Source organism: Eutrigla gurnardus (genome assembly GCF_963514095.1).
Source record: "Eutrigla gurnardus genome assembly, chromosome: 6".
Taxonomy (NCBI): Eukaryota; Metazoa; Chordata; class Actinopteri; order Perciformes; family Triglidae; genus Eutrigla; species Eutrigla gurnardus.
The window spans coordinates 22630663-22643389 of NC_139920.1; the positions used below are offsets into that span (position 1 = coordinate 22630663).

Sequence of the window (12727 nt, forward strand, 5' to 3'; positions counted from 1 at the left end):
AACCCTCCTCCTCCCGCCTCCCTCCTCCTCATGTCTCTCTATATCTCACCCTGACACATCCCTTCTGATTACCTCAACTTCACATTTCCCGTCCTCCTTTCCTCTCACACCTTCTCCGCGCTTCACAGCCATTTCCTCTTCTCCCCCTCCTCTCTCTTTTCCGACCTCTCTGTTCTCTCCTCTTCTCCTCACTCTGCTGAAGGTCTGGCTTTTAATTGCTCCAGGGTATATCAGTCCTTTTATGCCTGGAGAACAATGGGGAGTGAGGGGGTGAGTGTGCGAAGGTGAAGTGAGGACAAGACAGGAAGACATCAGGTGCTACCATGGCAACATTTTTTCTATTTTTTTATTCAAAGAGAAGAAAAATGTCTTTACTTTTGTCACGTCAAGGCTGAAACAGCGTTGACATTTCTTCATCCGAGGTTGAGATGTGCACTTTTCTGCTTCCCTACAAGCAGACCTGTTGACATTTGCACAGAGTAGGTCAGCCTTGTGTTTTTTTCTTACATGGATTTGTATTTTTTTTTTCCCACTGGAAGTTCCTTGTTCATCTATTCTGAATGTGCCCGGTGTGGTCACGTTGCTGAAAAATAAATACATGGACCCATTTTCTGAGCATGCATATTTTTTCATTTCCCAATTTGCCATGCACCATGATGCTCGGCCATCTGTCTCCGCGCGGTGGCTAAACCCAATGCCAATATGTTGAAGGGGTCATGAGAAAACAAACCGGAGCTGCTTTCCACACGAGTGGACGGAGCATAACTAAACCTATCTGCATCAAAAAAAGAAAAGAAAAAACCCCACAGAGGATCACGCTCTCACCTGCATGCTATTGTGAGGAACTCCGGGGTGAGATTTTCCACTATATCTGGGATGTTGATGTGGGATGAGTTTTAGCTTCCGTGCCGTTCTGACCAGTGCTTCATTCCGGCTTATTAATGGCAACTTGCCCAGCCGAGGGAGTGTCTCATGCGACGGAGGAAGCGGTAGTGCAACAGCGTGTGTGCAGTGAATAAATGCTGTACATTAAACAAATTCCCCCGCGCTCGTCTTGGCAGCCGAGCGTGTGGGAGGAGGAAGTATTGCAGAATCGGCCTCGCTTTTTCTTCTCTCTCTCTGACACACACATCCAACCACACATGAATTTATTTCAAGGCATTTATTTTTTTAAACAAACTTTCAGACTCACCTCGTGCAAAATGATTTATACGCTCGCAACTGCATTCAATAACACACAGCATTCAGTGTATTTGTGTATGTGTGTGTGTGTGGGGGGGGGGGGGGATCCTTCTGCAGACGGCCTGTTAGTTGACACTCATTGGCTGGCAAGGGCCAACCTGACCCCGGTGGACTGTCAGAATGTAGGTCCACGTTGACCGTCCGTCATTGAGGTAATAGTGGAGGATGCTGGGATACCGTCTACAAGCAGTTCATGAGCCGAAGACTCCTTCAGATAAATGTGTTTCCTGTTCTGTTGCCAGACATTTCCTTTTTGCGTCCTACAGCACAGCATAAATCACTCTTATTAACTTTCATTTGTAAAGACTTTTGAGAAAATAACATTTCATAAATGCTAATACTTAAAGGTTAAGTAGGCGATTCTATTCAGAAATAGTTTGTTATTTACTTGAAATCTTCGTAACATACAGATATAAATGAATACATTAAATGCTCTGAATAAAAATGGGGGCGTGGCAGGACTGTAAAAACCCTGTCCAATCCAAAAAATCAGGGCGGAGATAATAATTGGATGGCCTGCCTGTCTGTCAATGTTTACTTCCTGATTGGCGCTCCGGGGGAGCGGCTTTGAACAGAGGTCTGAGCGAAGGGGGGGTGGGGGGTGGGACTTTTTTCAAAGTCAAAGTATCAGTGGTGTGTGGTTTTTCCCAAATGACCTACTCTGCCTTTGAATTCATGAATTCCATATTTGAATTGCTTAAAGAAGCAGATCATTTGATAGCAGCAGCGGTCAGCATAATTCATGATGCTCATGATAACATAGAATGAATTATATGTTCTCATTACTTGCAGTCTATCTGCATAGAGATGTGCATCGAGAACTTAGCATAAATGTTGTGTTTTCAAGTCTGTTATTTTGGAAATTCTACCACAACAAGCCCTGCAGCTCATTCAGGGGGGAAGCTCTCCCATAGGGGGCCTCCTTGTCCATATTAATTGATCACGCCCCTGTTCGTCCATCCCACCAATGATATTCATATCGTTATCTAGAAGGAGACTCTGGGCACGGGGGTAATGATGAGCTCCTCTGACCTTTCACTGGAGATAACCTTCCTTTTGCTGCTCAGTGGAAGCTCCTTAGGGTGGACTCACGGCCGAACTGACCACAGACTATATGCTGGATATCGACTGATTCTACGCTGCTGTGGCCATGCATAGAAACTCACACAGGAATCCTTACCATTACATGTAGAAACACACACACACACACACACACACACACACACACACACACACACACACACACACACACACACACACACACACAAACAGTGTGAATAATAATGACTGCTGATATAAAATAAATGCCTGCTCAAACATGGATGCATTCCTCCATATACACAAATTGCTATATAATTGCTATAGAACACGCATCGACTGCTCTCATGCCCACTGCCACACAGTTGGACCAGCCTCATTAGAGATGTGAAGGAGAAAATTATATATATATATATATATATATATATATATAAAATTAAGCCAGCAGGGATTTCATGCAGATTCGCACTCCACTGCTCTCAGGCAATCAGCGCCAAGCCTCCTCTTCGCCCGAGAACTGTCGTCCCGCGGTCACAAAGGGCAAAGAGGAGCGAGAGAAACTCATCTCAGCGTTTGGTGAATTCCCCCACCAACCACTTGAGGAGGCAGTTCATTTAGTAGTCCTTTTCATTAATGTTTCTCTTTCATTTTTTTCCCCCCTCTTTCTCTTTTACTCCCTCTACCGCTTTTTCTCCCCCGTCTACTTTAAAAGGTGCAAGTGAGCGAGTAACAAGAAGCAGAAGCAGAAGAAGAAGAAGAAGCGGATGGAGCTGCTGAAGATATGAAGCAAAAGAGATTTTGAAAACAACCCAGTGGTAGGTTGGCTAATATTTTTTTCCCCCACATGCTTTGTTAGGAGAGTAATGTGATGTGATTCTCCAATAACTGTTTTTACATCGTGGGGCACAAATACATCCTTTTTTTTTAAATAATCCTCAGATCTGTTTATTGCTCTCTGCTTCCTTCCTTCCTTCCTTCCTTCCTTCCTTCCTTCCTTCCTTCCTTCCTTCCTTCCTTCCTTCCTTCCTTCCTTCTATATACTGTGGTTGCAGATTTGTGATGACACAATGCCATGTGAATCAGATATTTTCTATTCTTGTCCTTATCGTGTTTCACCCCACTGCAGATGCCACTTAAAAACGGTCTGACGCGACCCCATGCTTCTTTATCTTCTCATCAATTTTGCGATGACACTTTTCATTCAAATATGCTACAGGCGGAGTCTTTTTTTAATATTAAAAAATACCTGTTTTCAACTCGCAAAGTGGGGCCGTGACAGAGCATCTTATCCTCCACTGATTGAGGAGGTGACGATAACTCCTATTTTTCCACATAAATAATGTTTTGCTGTCACTAATGGACTCTCGCACAGTGCACAGGAGGCAATTAATCACAACAATAGAGGAAAACACCCGTATCAATAGATTCCTCTGCTGCGTCACCAAAAGTCACTGAATTGAATCCAAGTTTGTTTGAAAAGTGATACCGAGAGACCGGCGTCCTTATTTTCCCCTTCTTAACTCTTCACCATAACCTGGCACGCTGTAAACTGTCATCCCCCCCCCTCCACATATTTCTGTTCTCCTGGTGCTAAACCCATCCATCCATATTGACAGCTGAGTTGAGGCAGAGAGCGAGAGAGCTATCATCTACCTGTCACAGCAAGTCGGCTCCGAGGAGCTCCTCCTGTACCGCCGCTATTCTTTTATTCAACAAAGCGTCGGCGCTTTTTCAGATCTGGAAAGCATCACGCCTCAGTTTAGAAGTGTAATGTACCAATGGTTGCCTGACTTTTTTTTCTCCCGACTTCATTCATATTCCACGTCGGTGCATATCATTAAATGCAGAATTCAATTTAAAAAAAAAAAGGTTCCCACACATACTCTCTTTGAAATTAATTAACTCATTATTTTTGCACTGCACGCAGCGTTCGGCATCCTCGTGAGATTAGTAGAGTCCAAAAAAGTCTAAAAAAACCCCATCCTCGGCCTTCCATAATTGAAATCAGCTCCTTCTTCTAACGCTACTCAGTCTTGCATCATTTGTCTATTTATTTAACTTTCACTGGAATAGAAAATCTCTTCATGGATGGGGTGACAGCCCATTTAGTTCCTACAAGCCAACCACAATAAAACAGTCTCTGTTTTTTTATTATTATAAATAAGACATCTGGTTTTGCTTTTCATATCATCGCTATCAATTTTGCAATGAAACCCCCAGCATTTAATTTAACATAGTGTATGTTGTATGTCTGCGTAGATTAATTTTTACTCATCCAGATATAACACCATCAGGCCGAAAATGTAATCACTCGGTTGTCTGGCGAAATGTCCTCATCTCTGGAGCTCCAGTCCAGTGGATAGTTTAATTTCAATCTGAGATATCTACTGTGGTCGAGTCCACTGCCATTACATACACTGCACATCCCCGTCCTCATTTCCATATCATAACTTGATTATTAGTGCTGCCGGCGGAGCGGCAGACATGCAGAAACTGCGGATGAGAGCGAGCTAATGGGTGTCACAGCAGATGCAGGCCCAGACCTCCCCCCCCCCCCCCACCTTCATGTGCGGGTGGTGGGTGGGTGGGGTGGGGGGTCTGCTTCCCGTCACTCTGCCGCCAGAGGCCATCAGGCTCATAAAATAACAGCTGTATTTGGCATATTGGGCTACGATGATAGTGAGGCCTCGGTGACCCGATTCATTTGACTGCAGAGATGGTGGAGAGGCGAGATAGCACATCTGGACCCCCCACCACGGGCTCAACAAGCTGGAAACTGAAAGAGCACAGCGGTGGGGGTTTTTACTGCCCGACTGTGTTTCATTTACACATCGGAGTCAAGGAGAATTTACATTTGTTTTTCCAAACAAGTTTCATTTATATATTCATCCTTAAACATTGTTTGTGGCCGGTGATGCTCTCCTGGGCTGCTTTAAAAATTCATGACGGGTCATGTAGAGGTCAGGTGGCTTCTACCAGTGAAAGGATTGCATGCTGAAAATCATGTAGCATGTGCAAAAAAATGAATAAAAAATCATCACACATAAAGTAATGAGGCACATTAAAAATGCCGGCAATGACATCACACCCATAGTGCACATTAAAATAAGATCATTAAGACTCGCTGCCTGTCTTACATATTGATGAGTCTTAATTGCTTGCAGATAAAACATGTGTTCACTTGTGATGTTGACCATATCAAGCAGAAAACCAGTGAGGAGTTTAATTTTATTTTGAAATTTGATTTTGCCTAACAATGAGATATCCAGTTAGATAATAATAATAATAATAATAATAATAATAATAATAATAATAATAATAATAATAATAATAATAATAATAATAATAATATCATTGGATGCTTAATGTGGTTCATGTCAACTGGTGAGATCAGTGATGTTTGGTTCACTTCTTTCAGTCTGGTTGACTTAAAATGGAAAACATGGCCCCCAGGGGCCAGTAGTGAGGCCTGTGGATGCTTTGTTTCTCCGTTTGCACACTCAACGTTTGGCATTTGATTACACAACATGTACAGATGCATCTCAGATCGATGCTTACCTGTGCAGTCGATGCTGATTCGAGGAGCCTCCAGGTTCCTCTGAGCGTACCTGATTTAGAGCCGAATCCCTAAAGGCACTTTGCACCTGAATGCACAGGCAGCAGCAGCAGCAGCAGCAGCAGCAGCAACTGTTGGCTGAGCTTTAAAGACACTTTCTAAGGGAGAGGGAGCAGCAGCTTTTAAGTGGCTCCGTTCGGATGTTAGCAGCACAATTAAACAAAGCTCCGCTAATCTTTACAGCCGGCGTCAAGAGGCACTGTGTTCTCGCAGAGTGGTGTTATCCTCCGCACGGCACTGGGAGTCTGACAGGCTGGATAATGGGCCACCACCCTGTAATAACAACAACCCGAATATATACCATAAAGAGAGAAGAGGGGGGAAAAAGGACCATGATGAATTTGCATTATTCAATTATATACGCTCCACTTATTCGTAGCAGCATTTAAAAGAAATGTCAATTGACCTCAAGTTTGGAGGTAATGAATTTGATTATGTCAGCGCATGTAATTTCATGGCATTTGGAAATGAAAGATTTTGCATATGAAATTTTTTTTAATGCATTTTAAAAGGTCCCCTTTCAGCTTTTATGTCTTGTGTTATGTTATGATGGCATTTTACCATTTTTTTTAACTTTTTTCTTTTACTTGGGGAAATCCAAACCTCGGTACATCTTCGGTGCAGCTCAACCACCAATTCTGACAACCCGTTATAGTTTGAACTCATGTTTAGTTCTGTTGAGTCAGGTTCAGCATGTTTTATACCAGCTGGAATGCACTTTGTAGTTGCAAAATGATCCTGCTAATATTTTGGGGGAAGCTGATGGATGAACAAAATAAACAACCTGCTGATATGAAAAAAACTTGGGATGGATATTTTTTTAGGGCGGGGTGGAGAGGAGACGCTATCTTAGGTCTATTAATGCAACCATTGCTGCGTTGCCCCCCGGGGGACCGTAGGACCTAATCCAGAGGAGTGAGAGTGAATGGGACTGTGGCTCGGGCTTGCCAGACCTACTTAGGTTCTGGTTGAGAGCACAGTGCTGTGTGGGCGAATCTATTCTGTCCTGGGCAGGGCACAGCATAAACATTGCCCAGGGAACGCAGGCAGGCAGGCAAAGCAGGCAGGCATGCAGGCAGCCAAGCGGACAAGAGAAAAACTATAAGGATAGTTGCCTTTAATTTCCTTTCCACCGACTCCCCTCGACTGTCCGGGACCCGAGAGCAAGAGAAGGTTAAGAGGGAACAGAGGGCGTATGTGTGTGGAAATTACCTGTTTTTTTTTTTCAGGGATTCACCAAAGTATGTACTCTCTCACTCACACAAACACCATCACAGTCCTTCAGGGCGAATCTGCCCCTGATCCATCCGGCTGACGGGCCCGCCAAGCAATGACTCGCCCGCTACCCTTACTGTCTTTAAGTGATCTGTTTTTTCTCCGTGGCACTCTGGCACTCTGACCTTCTGACCCCTGCATGTAAACAGAGCACCGCCGCTCTCTCACATCGACCTCCCCCCCCCCCACCCGCCCGCCACCCTCCGCTACCAAATAAGGAAGACGGAGGCACTGAGAGAGCCAGCAAGTCGGTCAGCCAACCCACTGAGGAGGCCATTAGTGAGCCAGTGAGCCAGCAAGCCAGCAGCGGAGGGGTTTGGTAGAAAAACCACCTCTGGCATCACTCATCACTCCTGGCCTCTCTGGCCTCACCCGCCTCTCTGTGGTGTACACACACACACACACACACACACACACGGCATGCGCACAGTGACCCCGAAAAGTGTTACAGGTACTTAAAATGCACACACAATGTATACAGTGACACGCTTTGGGAGGCAACACGTGGCCCATTAAAATCACTCACACGCTTACAAAAGACATATTCAAGGGGACGCTACGCAAACACAACATGTATACACAGTAATGATATATATCACTGCATAAAAAACACCCCCACACAGCAAAAAATTATACACTGGGGTTGTTTCAGCGTTTTCATACGTGTGATTTATTTCCACGTGCATGTCCACTGCAACAATGCTGATATGGGATTTTTTTTATTTCGTTTTATTTCTGTTTGTTTGCATTTGAGCCAATTTGATCCCCAAACATGATGTCCACACCAAAGAGCTCACACAGACATAAAACACAGACGAATGAAATCATTTAAAGCTGCCACCGTTAAATAAATAATACGCCTGAGATACATCATGTTCTTTACAGGCAAATGAAAATAATAAATTATTCTCCACAAATCAAAATGTGCTTGCAGATTGTCGACAGTCCGCATACAGTAGCTGTAGTCATGGTGGAACGTGACTGTGGAAAAACACAGTGTGCTATAAAAAGGCAAATAGTGGTCTGGCCCTCCACATGCTACACACCAGTGGAGAACATATGAAACCTTCACCAGTTTACAACGTTCGTGGTTAAACTAACCGTCTGCTCCGTCCGGTAATGCCAGCGTGGAAATTGAAATGTACTGCAGCAGTGGGCGACCTATAAAACAGCACTTATAAACACAGACACACAGTTAAACACAGTAATACTTAACACTCCCTCTTTTTCTTTTCTTTTTTTTTTTTGTCTCCCTCTGTCCTCGCTCTTTTTTTGAAATTCTTTGGTTTATTTAGCTGCACTCTTTCACCTGCCTCCGAATGTCAGCCGAGTTCAACAGAGCTGGAGGGGAAACACTCTCACAGAGAGAGAGAGAGAGAGAGAGAGAGAGAGAGAGAGGGGGGGAGAGAGAGATGAAGAAGAAAGAAAGGAGGCAGGAGTAAGTAAGTGTTTGGTAACATAAAAAAATGTCCTCCGAGGGGGTTCATACCGACTCTGATGCAGTGCACTAACAACTAGCACTCTTTAATTTAGGCATTTATCTGATGGCTCCGCCACAAAGACCATTGTTGGGCTCGCTAAGTGGGGAGTCTCATCGTACAATCATGCCGGGATGCATTTAATGACAGATTGGATGCCCAACAATGGGACTTTGCTCACATTCGTCTGAAGGGTAAAGCACTTCAAAACACAACACCTGTGGGACACAGAAATTACAAATGTAAGACGTGAATTAAAGTGTGGAAGAGGCCTGTTGTTAGGAAGTACTATGTGATGTCCATTTGTACGCAAACACGTGTGTTTCCCAGCTAGGTAGGTAGGTAGTTAGAATTGTAGGTAGGTAGATAGATGGGTAAATAGGTAGGTAGGTAGAAAGATGGGTGGGTAGGTAGCTAGGTAGCTAGGTAGGTAGGTAGGTAGGTAGATAGATAGATAGATAGATAGATAGATAGATAGATAGATAGATAGATAGATAGATAGATAGATAGATAGATAGATAGATAGATAGATAGATAGATAGATAGATAGATAGATAGATAGATAGAAACTCAAACATCTAAAAACAAAATTATTACGTTAAAACGTGAAAGTGCACATTAGAGAAAAGTCCAGCAGCTTAGGGAACGGTGCAGTTAGTCCGTGTGTGTGTGTGTGTGTGTGTGTGTGTCTCCCCCTGTCAAAGCAAGGAGGTGTTGTACCAGTGTATGTCTAGGGGGACAAAAAGAGTTTCTTAGTCTTAGCACCACAGTGCAACTCCTGGATGGCTCCAAAATCCCTGAAAATGCAGAGAGCTAACAGATTGATGCTCTCCCCATCCATTGCGTTCCCCATCCGCTCCCAGTACGCCCACCGAGCTGCCGTCTCCCTTCACAAACCCCCGTCTATCGCGGCGCTCGCTTGTGTATCAAGGTAATGAATTCATACTCGCTCTCGAGCGCTTTGTAGATCTCTTATCGTGGCGGGAGATAAGAGGGAGCATCACTGCACTCTAATAGCCATCAGTCTGCCTGTGTTCCTGCTTGCTGTGTGTTTGTATGTGTACAGTATATGTTGGTGTAACCCCCGGCAATGCTATTCTTCGTTTTGGGCCTTCAGGGAGAAAGAAAAGGGATTCGCGCCCTGAGCACAGTCACTTATCAGCTAACTTGAGGCTACATGTCCACCAAAGGACCTCGGTCCTAGATGGGTAAGCACTGAGTGCTGGTCCACTATCTCTCTTTCTTCACAGTGTCTTGTTCACACTGAAACACACCCGTCGTACTTCCCCGACTCGGCTGACAAACAGTCGACTGCGAGGGGAGAGAGTAAATATCCGGGGGGGAGGGCGAGGCGGTGCTCAGAGTGACTAAAGTTGTGACTTGGCTCTCGAAGGGGCCTTCGACGTCGACTTGCCGGGCGCTGTGCTCGTGTGATTTTTAATTGTGTTTTTGGTGGGGTGATGAAATGTCCTCCATTTGAGCGCGAGCTTGGCAGTAAGTGGGCTGTCGCCTCCAGGGACAGAGTGAGCGATGGGCCGCTGCTATCGGAGGTGATTGTGCCTCAACCCCTAGGGGTGACAGATGAACGGAGAGGAGCAGGGAGACAATAAGGAGGAGAAGTAACGTCCTTTTTTTTTTCTTGAGTCTCACATGGAGTTAAAAACAGGACCGGGGGAAAGAATTGTAAATATGCACATAAATTGTGACAGGCTGAACTTTGACAGCGTGAACAAATTTGTCACACTTGGCTCTTTTGTGTGAGTTTGAGTTGCGAGCCGTAATAAGAAGCAGTGATACATTGAAGGAAAAACTTGTCTAAAATGTTTTTTTTTCTTTATTATATTTGTTTATTTTGAGAGCACAATTCATATTGATGAACACTTGGTGCAAATATGGGGTCGCCCAAGAAGTTGCAATACCTTGCAAATGCCTTGTCTTTAATAGTGCCAAACAAATGTTAATTCACCTGGGTAATTGGGACATATAATGTAATCATTGCGCCTGGTCAAAAGCAATCAATGATGCATTTAAATAGGAATAAACAGAGGATTGTGTCTGAAAACTAAATATTCCAATTTTATGGGCAACGGTGTACATCACTTTGTGTAAACATGCCGGCTTTGGCGAGAAGCAAGAATTTCCATCCGCAGTCTTCAAATATAGAGCGACATAACACATCGTAAAATAGAAAGATACAAGACATTACATAAAAATAGGTTACGACATGAAATCATTAATTAATTCATACCTTGTAATGGTAGCAAACATATTTTTGATATAGGCCAGGCAGGTTATATGAAAAGCAAGTGATGTATGTTTTAGTCATTTTTGATAGATAGCTCTGCTTATTTATTTTGTATGTGTCTACGGACATCCATGTCCTGTTCAAATCATTTAAAATACATGCAAACATAACGTTCAACCACTTCTGTAGAATTTGAGAAGCACTCCTAATGCGTTTCCTGTTCGTGAAGCCGTGATAAGCGGACATGGCGGTGGAGGATCACCTCCACTCGGAGACGTAAGCGGCTGACAGACGGGAAGGCCGGTCCTTCCAACAAGGTTCACCGGTCGCTTCGGAAGCATCTTCGCATAGAACACGCTGTTACACGAGTCGGTAACAAGACGCGAGCGATTAAGCGCTTTCCCCTCGAGCGGTCGCGGCATCTTCCGCTCTATGAAGTTACATGGCGTCTATGAAACACTCTCAAGGAAAACAACAAAAAAAGAGTGGAGCGAGGGGAGGGAGAGCTCCTAGCATGGAGGAGTCTCATTATTCTGTTATGGATTGCACATGTCAGGCGGTAAGTGCTCTTTTTATCCTTTCCAAAGCACGAGCCTCGGCCACTGAGCGCATTTCCCTACCCGAGTGAAATTTACCATGTTAAGGCCTCGCCGCCACCAGGGGAATGGCAGCAAGAGCTCCGGCTCGCTGCTAAGATTTACCGGTCTGATTAAATAAGGGGTCGGCTGGTGTGAATAAGAGGCCAAGGGAGAAATCTACGTAACATAAACTCATGATTTTTACTCACCAGTTAAATTGATTAGACCCCCCCTCCCTTCCCACACACTCACACACCCCTCTACACCTCTTTATGGTGTGTTACATGTCACGCTGGGCTTTAAACAAAGAGCAGAGAGAGGGCAGTGGAGGATTGCTTGTGGCTCGGGATGGCTTCCTGCCAACACACAGCTAAGATGGGTCATTTTTTTTTTTTTTTTTAAAGGGGGCTTGTTCCCATCCATTACTGCCTGCATACCTTGAAAAGTTCACACATAATATATTGCTACTCTGCTTCCAATTGGGTAGGAGAGGCCTTTCATTTGATGCGCTGTGCCTCACAAATTGTAGCCCCCCCCCCTTCCAAAAAGGCTGCCAAATTCAATCTCATTCCCTTCAGTTTCCCATCATACACCCTGGTCCTTAACGATCCTGGAAGGTGATTTGACGAAGCCAACAACCACCAAGAGTTTTTCAGCTGAGCACTTGTAGCTGGGCTCGGGGACAGCTTTATTCTCTGTTCAGAGGCCACAGTGGCCTTGTAAATCCCACAATCAGAATACAATCTCAAACAAAAGTAATGAAAAGTGAACGACCTCGGCCAGAAAACGTATAGTCATTTTGGGCTCAAGTTGCCTGGTGGTAACTGACTTTGGGTCAGTGGATGGATGTGTCTCCAGCCTCCCTACTGGACAAAGCAGACACCATTCAAATTCAAATTCTACTGGCCAATCAGGTTGTGTTTCAGCTCAAAAGCCAATGTGATTGGTTGTCATATTTTTCTCTCTAATTTGGCATATGAGGAATTACTGGAGCAAGACTTACTTTTATTGCAACTGATTTCTTGAATTGATGTTATTTTAGTTAGTTTATGCTAATTTGATTTGTTTGTTTTTTTTAAATTGAAATGGCAACAAGGACAAACAGGACGTGTCACGGTCGAGCGGCCACTGAAAATTAATTCATATCCATTAAACGATTATAAATAAGTAGCATTTTCACAGGACACTTGTCCTTGTTATATTATGATGCAGCTGGATGCATAATGGGTACTTGCACTAAACATCACTGTTGATC

General features: G+C 44.2%; 1 protein-coding gene across 5 annotated transcripts in view; it reads left to right on the plus strand.

Moving 5' to 3' along the window:
• Positions 1 to 3042: 3042 nt before the first annotated feature.
• ptprsa (protein tyrosine phosphatase receptor type Sa) overlaps positions 3043 to 12727 on the plus strand; it is a 168520-nt gene continuing 158835 nt past the window's right edge. For 3 of the 5 annotated variants that reach the window (XM_084012037.1, XM_084012036.1, XM_084012039.1), the window contains exon 1: positions 3044 to 3095. The gene's annotated coding sequence lies outside the window, so the exon portion shown is untranslated. Of the gene's footprint in view, positions 3096 to 12727 lie in introns of all 5 variants that reach the window. The other 2 variants (XM_084012035.1, XM_084012038.1) reach the window with 2 other exon arrangements.